This window comes from Cervus elaphus, chromosome 25, assembly GCF_910594005.1.
Source record: "Cervus elaphus chromosome 25, mCerEla1.1, whole genome shotgun sequence".
Classification (NCBI taxonomy): domain Eukaryota; kingdom Metazoa; phylum Chordata; class Mammalia; order Artiodactyla; family Cervidae; genus Cervus; species Cervus elaphus.
The window spans coordinates 21,002,770-21,021,076 of record NC_057839.1 but is presented as its reverse complement, the minus strand read 5'-3'; the positions used below and the strand labels follow the sequence as shown (position 1 = coordinate 21,021,076).

Sequence of the window (18,307 nt, the reverse complement as noted above, 5' to 3'; positions counted from 1 at the left end):
ATTTGGTTTAGGTAATTCTTTATTCCTCTGTTGTGCCTCAGTGGTAAAGAATCCACCTGCCAATGCAGGAGACACAGGTTTGATCTCTGGGTTGGAAAGATCCTCTTGAGAAGGAAATGGCAATCCATTCCAGTATTCTTGTCTGGAAAATTCCATGTGTGGGGAACTGGTAGGCTACAGTCCACAGGGTGGCAAAGAGTCAGACAGAGATGAACATGCAGGTACTCCCTCTATCCAAGCTCTTAACTGTTGAAGCCCCAGGCTTTGAGTTTGGGCTCCTTTCTCCTTCAGGTCTTTTTGCTCAATAAGGTCAAGTTACCCCCGAAACTTCCTAATCTTTGTTTCCAGATCTGATTACTGACCTGATTGCTTACTTAAGTCATATGCCTACTTAGGTTTGGAAGGTATTTCAAGCTATTTTTTAGATCACACTACCCCCTCCCCAAAGTAAGATATTTACATCACAACCCAGTACACACAAACATTACTATAAAAGAAACTAAAGTTTTCAAAACAGTAGTTATCCTTAAAACATACCATGTTTGTGATGTTTTCAAAAGTATTCATTCTTTTAATTGAAAAATGTTGTCTGTGACCCACGACATTGGTCTCTGCCCTGTTCAGTTCAGTTCAGTTGCTCAGTTGTGTCTGACTCTTTGTGACCTCATGGACTGCAGCACACCAGGCCTCCCTGTCCATCACCAGCTCCCAGAGTTTACTCCAACTCATGTCCAGGGAGTCAGTGATGCCATCCAACCATCTCATCCTCTGTCATCCCCTTCTCCTCCCGCCTTCAATCTTTCCCAGCATGTTAGTTGATTGCGAATCACTCTTTGAAAAACATTGTTCTTGAGCCACAGTAGATATTTGAGATATTTCATGTTATGGGGAGCCTACCACATATTTGGAGACCATAAATATTTAGAGTGCAATAAGTAATTATAAAATGAAAGAAGGCATGGACTGATTTCTTGTTTTTCTCTATATCAGGAAGCCACAATTTCTTGGGCTGTTTCTGCTTTTATCTAGGTCAGTGATAATCCAACCACCAGCTGGATGACCTTCTGAAGAAATTGCATTTTTGTCTTTTTTTCTGAGTGAGAGCTGGATAAATTGAATTAGTAATTACTTTAAAAAATCTTAAAATGAAACCAGTCAGAATTCCCAAGTCCAAAACAAATGTCTGGCCCGTTTTTCCCCCCCTCCAAATGAGATATTGGTAGTCCTAAACAAAATATGTATGTTCTGAGTGAGTCCCTAATTTTCAGAGAACTGAGGTAAGTCAGTCTGGTTTCAGTTTGCTGCTTTTTCCTGAGGTTCAAAATGCTTCTTTTTCCTGAGGTTCAAAATGAAAAGCTGTTGTTGTTTTTACTACCTGTCCAGTTAGTACCTCTCTTAAACCTGCTTGAGCAAAGTTGCTAAAATGAGGAAAAGTATTTTCTCCATTTTCAACTGTGTCCTCCAGTCCCCATACCCACAGGGACACTGTGCCGAGAGAAAGTGGTTGGTTGGAGCTCTCTGAGGCCGACTGAGTGGCAGAGTTTTGTTACGGACCACAGCACTGGTAGGAAAGGCTGTCCCACATAAGAGTCACCATGGAATCAAACCCAGCTTTTGGTTATTCAGGATTATTTATTAATTTATTAGAGTTGGTAAGTATGCTCTCAGTCATCTTCTGGCAAGTGGAAATTGTTGGATTAACAGAACTTCCATGTAATAAGATTTTATACGTTCTTAACCTTGCATGCACACTTCTGCTATAAGCTCACAGAAAGTTGACTAATCTGTTCTCAGTCTCATCTCTGATCCCAAAGTATTCTCATATTTTAGACCCAACACAGCATGTATTCTAATGAAGCTTCAGGAAATAGCTTTGATGCTATAGAAATTTACATTTGGCACTGTAACTTAAATCATTAGTTGACATGTGGAGAGTGCGGTAGACCCTAGAATGGACCTAAAAGTACTGTGCTAATAATATGAACACTAGAGGTTTAAGTCATTGCCGAGGGAAGCTAAGTTATGTTTAAAGGTTATTAAAAAGATACCCTCTTATTTATTAACATTTTGGCATTTAGAAATCAGTATTTTTAAATAGTCTGTATATAGCACATTTTCTCTTTGAGAAGTACAGTAGTACATTGTTTAACTTATGGACTATCCCACAGCCCCCTCCAGATTTGAAGAGAACCTAATCTCAGAATTGCAGTTGGTGGGGGTTTTTTGTGTTTCCTTTTAAAAAAATAACTAGAGTAACCTTTTTGCGGGATCAGAAAATTATGACCCATCAGCCAAATCTGGCCTGCCACCCAGTTTTGTATAGCCCACAATAAGAATGGTTCTTACATTATTTTAATAGATGCTATAGAAATTTACATTTCTATTATGGGAAAAAAAATCAAAGGAGTTATGTTTTGTGATATGTGAAAATGATATGAAATTCAGATTTCAGAGTCCAGAAATAAAATTTCATTGGAATACATCCATGCTCATTAGTTTACATATTGTCTGTGGCTGCTTTTGTGGTACAAAGGCAGAGTTGAGTAGTTGGTAGAGAGTTTATGGTCTGCAAAGCCTACAGCAGAAAAAGCCCTTGACACAAAAAATTTGCTCACCCCTGGCCTGTATGTTTTGTAGCCCTTTTGAATATAACATATTTCATCAATTATATCAGTGAATTTGATTATTTTAAGAAGTTCCAATGTGGAATATCATGTTCATAAACATTGGTAATAAAAACAGTTTGGAAGTTAAAAGCATGACTTTGTCCCTATTTATATGCAGTTCATATACCAGCTTCTTGGATAGGGAATGAATGACTAGCTGGATGTTTGGAAATGGTAGAAATGCAGCAGTGCTTTATATAGTTGCTGCAGTAAGAGTGGAATAGTTTGAACTTTGTTTCAGATTTGACAACTTTTCTTTTGTTTTTGAGGCATCTCAAATAGCTTTTGTATGATCACCTTCATTTCACTCTCCCTCTTATCCTTTTATTTTAATCCAGTGGTGTCTTGTCACACAGTAAATAGTGTGATTATGTTCTAACACTTCAGTGGTTTTTGCTGCTTGTTTGTCTGATAGGCTCATCACTGAGTGTTGGAGTCACTTCTCTTTGCTGCCTTGCTGGAGAGCCGGAGCACATGTATGGATAACATTGAGTTGGCAGCGTGTGGAGTAAAGTTGTTCTTACTGAATCACCACATTTGGCAGTACTTCAGGCGATTGTTTCTAAACTGAGGACGTTTGCGTGGTGATACTTTAGTTCCTTCTCTGTCCAGTGTTTCTAACCCTAAACCCTATCTTGTTTTAGCTGTCACTTCTTAACCTCTACACTAGCCCTTAGGTAGTGAGCCAGAGGAAAAAGGTTGTTTATGCTCTTATGGACTGTTTGAGCAATTTGGTGTCTTAGCCTGCAGCCACTTTCCCTAACTTCGCTTATCTAATTTGACAGAGTGGTAGTAGTGCCTCATTCTAGTATGCTCCAGCAAGACCACATTTATCTAAAGATCTGAAACGTATCCTCAACACTCTCGAAAAGCCACAAAGAAGCTGAATAAGCATAAAGAACTCTGAGAAGCTAAACCCAGATGTTACAGAGTCCCTTCACTGAAGTTTTCCTCTTAACTAGAGAGACCCTGGCTCCTCCTTCACAATCTGGATATTGTTACTTAGAAATCATTTTGGAAAGTCTGGGGAGTTAGCTTTAAGAATTTACAGCATATTTGAAAGAAGTGTAGAAGAGGCAGAAAGAGAGGGGATGCCCCATACAAATACACCAGCAGCCAGGAATGCCAGCTTGAGAAAGTTATGGCTTGAGAAAATAAAACCTTAAGAAAAAGAGATTCGGCAACTCAATAAGCAGTTTGAAGCCATTTGATGTGGGACCAAAGCCCTAATAAACACCTCACTCTTCCTTGGAGGAACACTGTGTTATTGCTTGCTGACGTTTTTGAGTCCTCATTGTGAGCTGGTTTACTAGGCATTAAATTTTCTCCCTGTAACAGTTCCATGATGCAAAAATTATTATATCACCTCTTACATTCCTTTTGTAGCTGAGAAAAGTGAAACAGATTTTCTCCAGTTCCTCCAAGATTCATTAGTAAGCACAGGAGCTAGGCTTTCAACTCAGAATCAGATTTCAGAGTCCATGTCTTTTCCTTCTATCTCTAAGCCCTACAAGAGAACACGGAGGCACTGTGGTGATTAAACTCGCTGGCTTCAGATCCCACGCCTATTACTATCTGATCTGTTAACTGAGTGGTTCCATTTCCACGTTTATAAAATAGATTTTAAAGTTGTTTATATTTTACATCATAGGGTTGTTGTCAGGATTCAGTGAGACTGTATGAAAATTGCCCAGTGCATAGCTCATGGTTAACACAAGATAGCTACTATATTATATGTAAAGTATGATATTAATGATTCATAGTAGACACACCAGTAATTCTATATTTAAGAAGATAGGTGTGTAATAAATTCTAGAAACATTTTACTCAAAGTATTTGAAAAGTGTTAATGCTTAAGTGCTCATGCTCATTTGTGTCTGACTTTGCCATTCCACGGACTGTAGCCCACCAGGCTCTCCTGTCCATGAGATTTTCCAGGCAAGAATACTGAAGTGGTTTGCCATGTCCTCCTCCAGGGCGTCTTCTGGACCCAGGGATTGAACCAAAGTCTCCTGCTGTCTCCTGCATTGGCAAGTGGATTCTTTACCACTGAGCCACCTGGGAAGCCCCACTAATGCTTAACGGTCATCATTTAAAGTTAGGTGATTGGTGGTGGTGGGCTCCCCAGGTGGTGCCTGGTGGTCAGGAATCCACCTACCAACACAGGAGACTAAAGAGACTCGATCCCTGGGCCTGAAGATCCCCTGGAGTAGGAAATGGCACCCACTTTAGTATCCTTGCCTGGACAATCCCATGGGCAGAGGAGCTTGGTGGATTACAGTCCGTGGAGTGGCAAAGAGTTGGACATCACTGAGTGACTAAGTATGCACGCGCACACACACACACTCTCACACATGGGTGCACGCACACACACATGATTGGCATTGTTATTTTAGATACTGCCTTGTTTGATGTGAGCAACAGAAAAGGGGAAACAAAACCCTTGAGAAGTATGCCTTTGATATTCCTTTATGGTGTTTGCCCCTGAACTTTCAAACTATTCCTAAAAAATAAAAGTCTGGGCTTTGGCTCAGTGAGCAGCTTACCTTTTTAATTATCAGTTTGCCTTTTGGGTAAAGAACTGTGGGTTTTCTATTATGTGTGTCAGTAGATGAAACAACTGTTAACTGTTGGCTGGCTACCAAGAAAGGACGTATGTCTTGGATGTCATCGTATAATTTCCCTTTGATCACATTGCCTGCACAAAATGTAAGTTGGTCAGCTCTCTAATGGAGACCTGGCATGGGGAAGAGAGGCCCTTTGCCCAAAGTGTAGTTTCTGCTTTGCCATTTAACAGCTGTGTTAATTTGGCAAATCTTTTACTCTTTCTGAGCCTTATTTTCATCTCTTTGATGATATAATTAACATCTGCTTTGCTTATTTAAAAGATTGGTTTGAATAGGTGAAGGAAGGACCTTGAGAGCTATAAAGAAAGGTCTAGTTATATTTTAGCCATCAGGTAATATTTTATATATCATGTCCTTTTGAAAACCATTAAGTACTACATACAAATGTTTGTTGGTGGTTTTAATGATGTAGTATTACTTCCTTTGGTTCTGGATATAGATTCCTGTATTGTTCTAAGACCTGAAGACCCAGTGGTTTTAATAACTAATGTGGCAGCCCTGGTGAGTTAAATCTCTTTTTCTCTATTATAAAGTTTACCTTATATAACAACCAAAAGGATCTTGGATCATAGGTAAGTGCAAGTCCAAGTTACTGTTGCAGAATGAAGCAATTTGATCATTGGGTTAAACTCAAGTACATTCTTTTAATGTGTGCTAATAACTGAGCATTTTGTGTTAACACCATTTTAAATAATCACTAAAAAAAAATTCTCAAGCTCTGTTGTAATAAATGTGTGCTTTAGTTGGCTAAAATTAAGTTTATCTGGCATCATTCATGCTTAGGTGATTTGGAGGTTTGGTGGAACTTTTTTGTTTTGGTCTTTCGGGCACCCAGTTCTTTCAGAAACATTTTAATATCTTATAAATATCTTACCTTTGGATTTGCACAGCCCTGTGTATGTTTTCTTACTTGAGTGGAGGTTTGTGATTTTCCTGACTTATGGGACATTAGTTTTTTCCCTTGTATACCTCCTCAAGCTCAGATCTATATGCTTATATAAGAACCAGCCACCTTGCTAAATAAGATGCAGTTCTTCTTTCAGAAACTGTTACTCTAGTAAGGGAAACATCATTAAGGTTTAAAATATTATTAAGTATGAATTTTATTTAATAAAGTTATTTTTTAGATTATGCAAGAGTCACATGGTATAAGTGTTTCTTTGTTTCCATCAAAGATTTTGCTAAGCATTTAGGATGGCTAAATTTTACCAAAAGACTAGAAAATGGAAGTTCTAGGATAAATGAAGTAATAAAACACTACAGCTTAAATTTAAAACTCAAATGGCTTTCCAATTGCCTTTAAAATGAAATAATAATGAAATAACTTCTAAGACCGTAAATAAGTTGACAGTTTCTTTTTTTGGGCGGGGGTGGGGGGTACTTTTAGCCAGTGGAACTTGGATCACATAGAAGAAATTACCTGAGATGTCCTTATTTTTGGACCGTTATTTTTCACTTTTGGAAAAAAATGTCAACACTCAAGTTTTTGTTCTTATGTTTTAAATTTGCAGATGCTTTGTGAACCACCCAGTCTTCAAAGCTTTATTAAGATATTAGAAATACTTAAACCACATTATGAAAACATTTGTAAGTTAGTGGGAAAAGGACTCACTCTGTACTATTACGGTAACCAGCCATAGTCAGTTTTTTTTTTCTTTTTGTAATTTTTCTTTACAGAAAACCTTTTCAGAAAGGGTTTTCAAAATCTGTACATTTTTATATCCAGTCCTTTTGGTTTGACATTGTATGAAAAGTATTTTTCATGTCCTAAACATTTTATTATTTATAATGTACAGTGGATTTATGATATTTTACATGGTTTTTCTTTTTTTGGACATGCAGGTTGTTTTCAGGTTTTCACTTTATGAGTAATTGTCTGATAAAGAACTTTGTGCATGTGCAGTGAGCACCCCCATCTTCTCTGTCGTATTTTAATTTTCCCCATTAATATAGAACTTCCAGAAGAGGAAACTGTGGACCAGAGGGCATGTGGATGTTTTCATGGCTTGTTTCACATATTGTCAAACTGCCTACCAGTTTCAGATACCCCTCTAGATATTACCATAGTTTTATATTTTTGCCAATTTATTGAGTTACCATAAGTTTGCCATAAACAGGTTACCTATTTTAATGTGAAAAACTTCGGTTACTCAAGAAATCAAATGTTTTCCCATATGTTTGCTTGTTTGTCACATTTTCTATGTTATGGATTTTATTCCTGTCCTCCTCTTCACCTGTTGGGGAAGAGCAGATAAAGGGGCACAGAGGTGGAAAGCATGCCCTGGAGACACAAGGGCCCAGTCCACACCTTAAATCTGCCCCAGGAATGCAGAATTTGGGCAGCTGCTGGCACCTAGCTGGGACTTTAACTGCTGTTTTGGGACATTTGGAAATTTTTTTTTTTTTTTTTTAATTTTTAGAAATTCAAACTTTGTTTTTCCATTCTGATTTGCAAATTTAAAGGACTTTCCTCACCTTTTCAGAAATTTAATACTCAATCTTTTCTTTCTTCTAGTTTAAAAAGTTCTTTTATTTCCTTACTCTGCCTAGATTTTATTTTACATTTTTAGCTTTTAAGAAAATGATGACTTTTCCAAGTCTGTGCTTATTATGAAGACAAAACACGCATTGTTCAGGAATGAAATTTCTCATGACTGAGATTTTTAAATTACAGCATTTAATTGTAGTACAACTAAATGTCTTAACAGTTTAGTGGGATATTGATGTTGCTCAATAGTATGTTCATGGCTTTACTTAAATTGCTTTTATTTTAGAGAGAACTAGGTCAGAATGTATTAGGTATATTGTCTAGTGTTTAACATGGTGATATTTTTAGATTTTGGATAGTATAAACAACTTTGTTTAGAAATAGCTGGTGAGATCTTTATCTTTGATTTTTTTTTTTTTTTAAAGGTGAGTTTTATATAGGAATCTGCACCTCAGAATCATGGCTTTGTGTACAGTGTGTCCAGGGAGCAATTAGGAGGGCAATCTGTTAAATCTTTGCCTCAAGGCAAAACCATTAGGTGTGCTGTGTATGAGCCTCAGGGGTGTAAATAACCAAACCATTCATGTAATAGTCAGTTTCCTTTCATTTCAAGGCATCCGTAGAACCTTTAATCTATGGAAGAATCAGAGTAAGTTGACCTGTTGGATCCAGTTCTTAAAGAGATGGGAATTCCAGACCAACTTACCTGCCTCCTGAGAAACCTGTATGCAGGTCAAGAAGCAACAGTAAGAACCGGACATGAAACAATGAACTGGTTCAAAATTGGGAAGGCAGTACGTCAAGGCTGTATGTTGTCACCGTGCTTATTTAACTTATATGCAGAGTACATCATGCGAAATTCTGGGCTGGGTGAAGCTGAAGCTGGACTCAAGATCGCTGGGAGAAATATCCATAACCTCAGAAATGCAGATGACACCACCCTAAAGGTAGAAAGTGAAGAGGAACAACTGTAGAGCCTCTTGATGAAAGTGAAAGAGGAAAGTAAAAAAGCTGTCTTAAAACTCAACATTCAGAAAGCGAAAATCATGGCATCCAGTCCCATCACCTCATGGCAAATAGGTGGGGAAACAATGTAAACAGTGACAAACGTAATTTTCTTGGCCTCCAAAATCACTGCGGACAGTTACTGCAGCCATAAAATTAAAAGATGCTTGCTCCTTGGAAGAAAAGCTATGACAAATCTAGACAGCATATTAAAAAACAAAGACATTACTTTGCCAGCAAATGTCTGTACTTTGGCCACCTGATGTGAAGAGCTGACTCACTGGGAAAGACCCTAATGCTGGGGAAGACTGGGAGCAGGAGGAGAGGGGGTGACAGAGGATGAGATGGTTGAATGACATCACTGATTCAATGGACGAGTTTGAGCAAACTCCGAGAGAGAGCGTAGGACAGGGAAGCCTGGAGTGCTGCCGTCCGTGGGGTCCCAAAGAGTCTGACACCACTGAGCGATTGAACAACAACATTGAATCCACAGATTATTTGCCCTCTCCTGATTATTTTGAGAAAGTGTACTTCAGGGTTTATAAATTACCATTGAACATTAGGCATATTAACTTTGAATTCCATTTTCCATTTTGAAGTGAGCGTCCTAACATTCTGTTATGATTTAAATGTAAGCAGATCACTCTTCTGAAATCATTTATGCCTGCATGGGGGATTTTTTTTTAAAGAGATCTATTGTTAACTTTCTCATTGCTGATTTATTAGAGATTATCTTGAGGAGCAAATAAATTCCATTTATGGATGGTTGAGTTTTCTCACTACCATAAGACCATCCTCAGCAGGACTTCCCTGGTGGTCCAGTGGTTCGGACTCTAAACTTCCAATGCAGAGGGCACAGATTCAATCTCTGGTCAGGTACCTAAGATCCCACAAGCTGGCAGTGTAGCAAAAAAAAAAAAAGGCAGTTCTCAGAAATGAGCAGCTTTCCACTTTGTTTCCTGTATTATTTTGAGGTCATTATTGAAAGGAAGGGATTATTCGTTTTCCATACTGCTAGTGTGCACAGATACCATTTAAACATGGAGAAATCTCTTTTGACACCTTAAAGAGAAATTTCTCCTTTGACACATAACTTTCTTATTCCATTCTTTTCCTCATATGCAGATTTCTTGAAAGAGTGGCCACACCCTATTTCTTCACTTCCCTCTTCAACCTCTGGCACTCTAGTCTCCATCCCATCACTCCACTGAGGCTTTCACTATTAAGGATACTAGTGTTAAATGCAGTGGGCTCTTCTCATTCTTCACCTTATTTGACAGCTCAACTCAACAAAGACCATTTTTTCTAGTAACACAGTCTTGACTTTCATAAATCCAAGCTCTCCTGGTTTTTTCTTACCTCTCTTGTAAGTTCAGTCTACTTTGTAGAGTCACTTTCCTCTACCTGTTTTTCTGGGCCCTTTTTCTACTCTTATTTGCTCTTAAAACTCCACATATCAGCTCTAAATTTTTACTTCATTAACTTCTGAGCTCTAGACTCCTGTTGTCTGTTAACTAGATGTCTTTACTTGCTTGTCACACTTGTAATTCTAACTTGCTCTTTTCCTTCTATATCTGCCCTTCCTCTATGTCTGCTGGGTCTGTAAGTGGCACCAGTATCCTGTTTAAGCCAGGAAATCATCAGTGTCTTACCGTATCTACCTCTTGGACATCTCTTAAGTGAATCCTTTATTCTTCTCTGCTGCTACCCTAAGTCTAACCATCATTGGTCTGGTTCGCTGCAGTTAACTTTTTCTCTGTGCTTTTGCCACATTACAATGAACCCAGTCTCTCTACTGTACATAGGTGATTTTGAAAAGCCAGTTATGATCTTGTTCTTTCCCTGTTTTAAGTCCCTTTAAGGCCAAAGCCGAAAATTTTTTCTCTTGTTGCTCATGATCTGGCCTTGCCTCCATCTTTAATCTCAAATCTTACTCCCCTTGCCCTTCAACAGAGAGAACATGTTTCTCTTTTGATACCTAAGATTTGTAGCATTAACATTACAGGATGTAGTAGACACGAATGTTTTTGTTTTAAAATCCCGTTTATAAAAATAATTGTTCTTCATTGTTACCTATTATTTATTAATATATAGGTAGACCAATTTATGCATATAGTATATGTTAAGGTGTTTGTAAATTATAAATATTAATGTAAAATATTATTTCTCTGTACTTTCTACTCCCATTCATCATTCCTTTTGCTGCCATCTGCATGATGATACAAGATACTGTACATGTGGTAACAATTCTATAGGAATGCTGGGGGTAGAATACACATGATTTTTCAATTTAGAGTGTCCTTTGAATGGGAAATTAGGAAACGGTCCATAAAATAAACTATTATGATAGGAGTGATGTGCTCAGAAAAAAAAGGTTGCTTAGATTCTGGTCTGGATCATCTGGAGAGGTCTTTTTCAGTTCTTTAGTTCTGTGTCTTTAGCTTTCATTTTAAGAAAGCGTATGGTGACTGTGAGATTATTTTTTACTTATATTTATGAATAAACTCAGTGAATATGCTATTTTAACAGTACTTATGGCATTCATACATTTTTCATACATCCCTTCTGGCTGTAGGAGGAAAGTTAATGCCAAATGCAACTATTAGCTCTCAGGAAGACCATCATCTTATGATTGGAGACATACTAATATGAAATATGAGTGCTCTAGCTAAGTCATGAATCATATTCATAGTCAGTGAACATAGTTACCATGTATTAGGGTTATTTCTTAAAGATAAATAAACTCCCTAAGTTTATCTGTAAATTGGAAATGATCCCAATAAAAATACTGACAGGATTTTTTTTTTTGGCTTGACAAACCAATGCTAAAATTAATATATAAACATGCATACAATAATAGAAACATTCTGGAAAAGAAAACTAATGAGACTTGCGAACAGCCCTACAAGATATTAAAAGATATCATTAAGCCACATTAATTAAAACGGTGATGAAGGCAAATGCATAGATCTACAGATCAATGAAATAAAATATGAAGCCTGGAAAGGGACCCCCAAAACACACAGGCCTTGATAAAATGGGCATTTCAAATCAGTGATGAAATTTATTCAGTAAATGGTGTTGGGATAACCTGGGAGCCATCTGGAAAGAAAAGTTGAATCTATAATTTATACCTCCACAAGACTGAATTATATGTGGATCAGACTTTAAAAAGCAAGTCACAAAAGAACTAAATAGGGAAGAAAAGTTTTATAATTTCGAATGAAGAAGGTTTTTCTAACTTTGACATAAAACTGTGAAGCAAAAAAGAAAAATATTTATAAATTAGACTTTAAAAAAAGTAAAAGTTTCTGCATATCAGAAACTAACACAAGCAAATTCAAAGACAAGTTGAGAAACATTTAGAACTCATCAAAGATTCTGGGAAAATTTCCTTCATGTGTAAGAAAATTTTATACATCAATAAGAAAAAGACCAACAATTCATTAAATCTAAATCCAAAGGTGCCGAGTTGCATATATAGTATTGTACATCAACTATACCTCAATAAAAAATTAAAATAAAGATACCCAGTTTGTAAGAGAGATACAAATTAAAATTGCACTTCTTGTTGTTCAGTTACTTAGTCATGTCTGACTCTTTGCAACCCCATGGACTGCAGCATAGTAGGCTTCCCTGTCCTTCACTGTCTCCTAGAATCTGCTCAAACTCATGTCCATTGAGTTGGTGATGCCCTCTAACCATCTCATCTGTCACCCTCTTCTCCTCCTGCCCTCAATCTTGCCCAGCATCAGGGTCTTATTCCAATGAGTATGAAAAGGTAAAATGGTGCACTAGGTGCCATTAAAAAAAAACTGTCACACTGATAAAAATTTAGCACATTATTAGCCTGCCCGTGGACATAAGTACCTATTCTTACATTGCTGGTGGAAATATAAGTTGAGACAGTCTTTACAGAGGATAGTTTATCAGCATACACTAGAATTAAAAATGCACAGACCTCTCTGCCCCAATAGTCCTCATCCAGGAATGTTTATTATGCTAAGTTGAAATACAGTAGTTTATTGAAGCATTGTTTATATAGTAGCATAACTCTGGAAACAATCTCAGCGTTCACTGCAGAAGACTAGTTGTATTATGGTCCATTCACATAACAGAATACAGTACAGCTTTAAAAAAGAATGAAGAAACTGTATCAATAGGGAATAATGTAGATACTGGTTAAAAATGGAAAAAAAAAGATGTGGAGTAATGTGTGTTATTTTGCCATTGGAGAATAAACATACAAGAATTTGTAAGTTGTTTGTATATGCATATAACATCTTTGGAAGGATTCACAAGAAAGTCACAAACTGCCTTGAGAGAGTCTGGGGCAAGCACATCCTTTCAAATTTTTTTCATTTTTGAGTCAATGAAAATTAAATCAAAATAGAATGGTAAATAAAGAACAGTTTGGAAGTTAACATTAAGTCTCTGTCTCAGTTTATTATTCAGAAATGCTTTTTATTCCTTACTGCAATTTCTTGGGCTAGACCTTGTGAGGGGAATTCCTTCTCTATCTTGGGAACGATCTTTTCGATTTGTGAAGTGTGTTTTATTGCTTCTCTTTTCTTTTAAATTTTTATTGTTTTAAACGACTGCACGAAAATAGACTGTCATCTTAAAATTGTAGGAATTTACTTGTGGTCGAGCAGTCCACTGCCTTTTACAGTTTCATTTTTCCAGAGGGTCCTTTGATTGGTTCTGAGTTGATAACTGTATGGAGACCAAGAATTTGATACCACAAGAAACTGAAACCCCCCCCTTTTTTTTTCCTAGTGCATACTGGAGAAATGACTGTTTCTAAATTTATGCCTTCTGCGAGGTGTTTTTCACAAGGAATAAATTATATTTGGATCTACCCTTTGTATTAATAGAATATCAACTGAAAACTGGAGCAAAGCAGGATGAACCTTCCTGTATGTGATATCTTCTGAAGAAAATAAATACTCCTCTCTAAAAATGTTTCTACTCTGGTAATATTCTGCACATGAAAGTATGCTTATGTGCAGCTTGACATTATTAACATGTCCAAGGCCTAGGGTAGGTGCTGTTGCTGCTGCTGTCAGTCTCTCGTTCGTGTCCAACTCTTTGTGCCCCAAGAGACTGTGGCCCGCCAGGCTCCTCTGTCCATGGGATTTCCCAGGCAAGAATACTGGAGTGGGTTGCCATTCCCTCTTCCAGGAAATCTTGGCAGGTGGATTCTTTACCACTAAGGCACTTGGGAAGTCCCTAGGGTAGGTAGGAGATCACTTATTGCTAATCGAAAGGAACTAAAAGTGTGAGTACATTTTGAAAAAGGATCATTAGCAATGCAAATGCAAAGCTACATCTGATAGACAGCAAACAAAATGTGTTTGTGTGATATTTACGATGAGAAAATGGCTTTGCTGACTTTGAGTAGCCTCAGACCTATTTTGTTCTGTTTATCACTTATCACACTTCTCACAATAGATTTTATATAGCTTTAAGTTATGTATTTAAATAATATTTGATATAGCTTTATTCTCAGAATTTGTACCGTCAGCAATAGTTAAGTACTCTTTTTAGTACTTTAGTAGTGCTCCAGAGAATGTTCTTAACAGTTAGTGTCTGTAGAATATTTTTTTCCACTAGGAAATGGCAGCCCACTCCAGTATTTTTGCTTGGAAAATTTCATGGACAGAGGAACCTGGTGGGCTGCAGTCCATGGGGTCACAAAGAATTGGATACAACTGAGCATGGGGGTGCACACAGATGCACACACACACCCACATGTTTAAATTTAGGTTTTGAAAATACTAGTTCCATCATATACATTCACAATTCTTAGGACTACAGATCTTGACAAAACTGAGGGTATTGAGTGTATTGCACCAGGGACAACATCCTCTCTATAGACCGTGAGAGTCATTTCTAGGTATCAAGTCAGGAGGTGGAAAGAGCAGGAAATGTGAACCTGGTAGGGTTGTCTGGGACATGGTGGACATTTGAGAGATGTCTGTTTGTTGGAAAATGCTGACTGGAAGCTGGGGAGATTGTATTGCTGTGCACTGACCGTTGAGTTGTCTTTGGTGATGACTTTTGTTCTCTCTGGTTTTGTCTCAGTGATTACCAACCCCTGGTTTAGAATTAGTATTGCTATCATAAACTCCTTAGTGTGTTTGTAAAAACTTACTGTTTCTAAATACATCCTGAACAGGATATATTTGTAGAATGGATCATTCTAGGACTTATTTTTTATTTTTAAAGAAGACCATTGACAATTCTTTTTTTTTTTAACATTGAAAATCATCTCCAATTTTTTCTTTTGCAAATGATGATACTAAATTTACTTTTAAAGTAAGGGTACGTCTGTCCTGGACAGAGACTCAAAAGTAACTAACAGTGTGATGCATGTCATGCCTAATTGCTGTTCAAAAGTGCTGTTCAAAAGTTGTCTGTAGTTTATTTTGTTCTAGTGTGTGTGACATGTGGCCTCTTGGCTGTGGAAAACCTAAGTACAGTATATTGCCTCTTTGATCATTGGACTGATATATTTTCCCCTGTTCAACTGGGACTCTATGTAGTTAACTTTCTGAATGCCATGAGAAAGGCTTTTTTTCCCCCTTCTTTAGTAATTGAGGTATTCCCGTGGTGTGGAGTGAATAGATCCCTCCATCACAGTGTATTATGTAGTTTACTGTGTGGATAAATGTAATGCAGTCTATTCAAAACAAATGTAAAATATACTAGGGCTTTTCCTGTAGAAGTGAAATGTAGGTATCTTGATATAACCAATGAAGTTGGTTGTAGTTAACTGTTATATTAGCAAAGGTCCACCTGCTAAACTTTTGGTTCTTTGTTGAGGGATGGAAAGTAAGTAATATAGATATGCTTGTGAGAACTGGAATGCAGGCCAAAAGCTGGTCTGTTCCAAATGAATGCTACCAAGACTTAAGCGGCATCGTGTTCATCTGACAGACAAGCATGGCTGGTGGTGCTTAGGTCTTGCGTGCTTTCTTACCGCACATTCTCTTCCCCACTCATAGCTGTCAGTCATTTGGTGATAAAAATAACCAGAATACACATCTTTTATATTTTGGAGCAGAAGGAGATAATCCTTTTCATCTCAGCTTTTCTCTGATATTTTTGCAAAGAAATCATGACTACCCTGCTGCCCTTGGCTTTGGCATGCTTATCAACATTCCTAATCTCAAGAGGTATATTTTTGTTTATGATTAGGTACTTGGTCTTAAGTTACATAGCAGTCAGTGACAGAATTAACTGGACTCTAAAGGAGTCAACAGTTCTCTCTTTGACAGTTTTTTCCAGTTTCCCCAAAGTGCTACACTTTCAGCGGTGAAGTCATGATGCCTTCAATAGAGAAAGAAATTTGGTATTTGGGGTGAGTGGGGAAATGAAGGGAGCTAATTTGCACTTGAAATACAAGGTATCCAAACAGGAAATGTGAGTTAGACTTATTTTCAAATAGTATGTTTTACTTTCAAATAACATGCTCAGTATAATTTTCTTTAACTTTCAAGCACCTTTGCAGGTGAAGGTTCTCTAAATTCAAAGGAATAGATCCAGTTCTTAATCTAAAAGAAGTATAGTAAACAGTGTTTCCACAAAGTCTGGACACATAGGGAAAATAGTGTGCTTTACTGATTGAGTGTATTGGAAAATGTAGCTTACATACCATTTAATTTATTGAGATACACACATCATTGTATATTTTCTCTTTAGGATTTCTTTTCCTTTCAGGTTTCAGGCATAGTATTAAAATAATTGTCCAGTAAACAGAGAGACTAGGCAACTGGCAGTCACCTCCCATCAGGGTCAAGATCTGGGCAGCTTGAAGCCGCACCTTAAATTCAGGATGGTGGGAGAATAGGGAGAGGCTGAAGATTAGAGTAGAGGGCAGTGTGTGACTGGCTTTCTTTTCACTCTGCCAGGTGGCTTTAGTCATAACTGAAAACTTGATCTTGTTTTGAGAGAATCAGGCCTGGAAGGGTTGATAACTCTGGCACATAACAATACTGTTTTACCATTTCTTATTTTGATCTGGTACCTAATGATGTGTAAGAACTTTTTCTCATTCATGCTAATGCTTTTGTGGTTGGTTTAAGTAATACATCATCATATTTAGAAAAGCAAAAAAAAAAAAAAAAAAGACCACTTCAGTGACAAACTTTTTTTTCTCATTTTAAGGATCAGTTTTTCAGTGGTAAAATGTTGTTTTCCTTGCTAAACCAGAGAATATCTGATCTTTATTGATAAAAAGTCTTCCACATTCTGATGATAGTTTTTTAGAACCAGTTTTGTAGTGAGAAGTATATGTAGCTTTGTGAGTCTAAGCAGGGAGGAAAGAAAATTCAGATAGTGAGAAAGAATACCACCACCCTCACAAAACCTTACGAACAGTTGCTTTCATATAGTATAGTTGAATCTGAATTCCAAAGATTATAGGATTTAGAAAATGTTAAGATTAGTAGGTGACCAGTGTGGCAGTGGTGGATATGAAACTCAAGTATTGGTGGAATGACTTTGAATTTAGATGGGATGTTGGAAACTTTGCGTTCCAAGAGCTGCTTAAAAATTCCATCCATTGAGCCACATGCAGATAGCTTTATTTTCATAGTTTTAACACTTTAGCCTTGGACAAACCTTGTGGGGAACATCCTGCAGTCTTGGGGTTTGACTCGGTGGTCTTTGTGGCCCACTGCATCTCTAAGATGAGTGCGGTCTCTCACCCCAAATGGTAGACGCCATGGACATTGCACACACACTTGCTGGTTAGTGGTGGTTGGCATGTTCTCTTCAAGAAGGCAGTTACATATTTAGAGAAAAATTTTCATCAAATATGGTAAAAATAGAAAAATTTTAGTATTTAAAGGAGTTTGCCCAAGCTGGGATGTCAGGAAAATGCTTAGTTCTCTTTTGAGTTTTAAACCACCTTCATAGGTAACAACAAATGTGATGATGGGAAAAATAATAAAAGGCATTATGATTTGATAGAACCCTTGTTTTGTAGCTAGGCAGATCTGGGTTTGGATTTTGATTCTGACCCTTACAGCTTTATGACCTGGGCAAGTTACTTTACTTGTCTGGTCCTCATTTGCATTAATCGAGATAATGTATATCTAGTATTCAGGCCAGTGCATAGGTGCTTTATCAGGGTTAGTGCTCTTTTCCGGCTTCATTGTGTCATGATGAATGCACATATTCTGTATGGCACATACTGTCTCACATAACCAGGCCCAGTAGTACTTTGCTCCGCCATTGACGGTCCACCTAGATCTCAGTTCTTCCAGGAGCCTGCTCTTGGTCCCTGTACCCCAGGGGCAGAGGGCCGTATATAACCCTGCTAGTAATGGTGATCATGCCCTCTTCACTGGGATTTTATGGAGCAGCCAGCCTGGCTCTCTGTCTTTCGGATAGCACAGCAGAGTGGTGGGCACAAGTCAGGCCTAGGAGATTATGGAACAGTGACACTGTGACCCAGCAGTTGAACATTGCTAAGGTTGGGGAATATTTCAGGCCTAGTTTGCATTTGGCTT

At 37.6% G+C, this 18,307-nt stretch overlaps 1 protein-coding gene and 1 long non-coding RNA gene across 2 annotated transcripts in view; both read left to right on the top strand.

Moving 5' to 3' along the window:
- The window catches only part of ZSWIM6 (zinc finger SWIM-type containing 6), a 211,403-nt gene that overhangs the window by 31,041 nt on the left and 162,055 nt on the right, over positions 1-18,307 (top strand). The window lies entirely within an intron of this gene.
- On the top strand, positions 8,818-17,268 carry LOC122683757. Its single transcript, XR_006337808.1, has 2 exons — positions 8,818-8,861; positions 13,566-17,268. It is a non-coding gene; the product is annotated as an uncharacterized LOC122683757 (long non-coding RNA).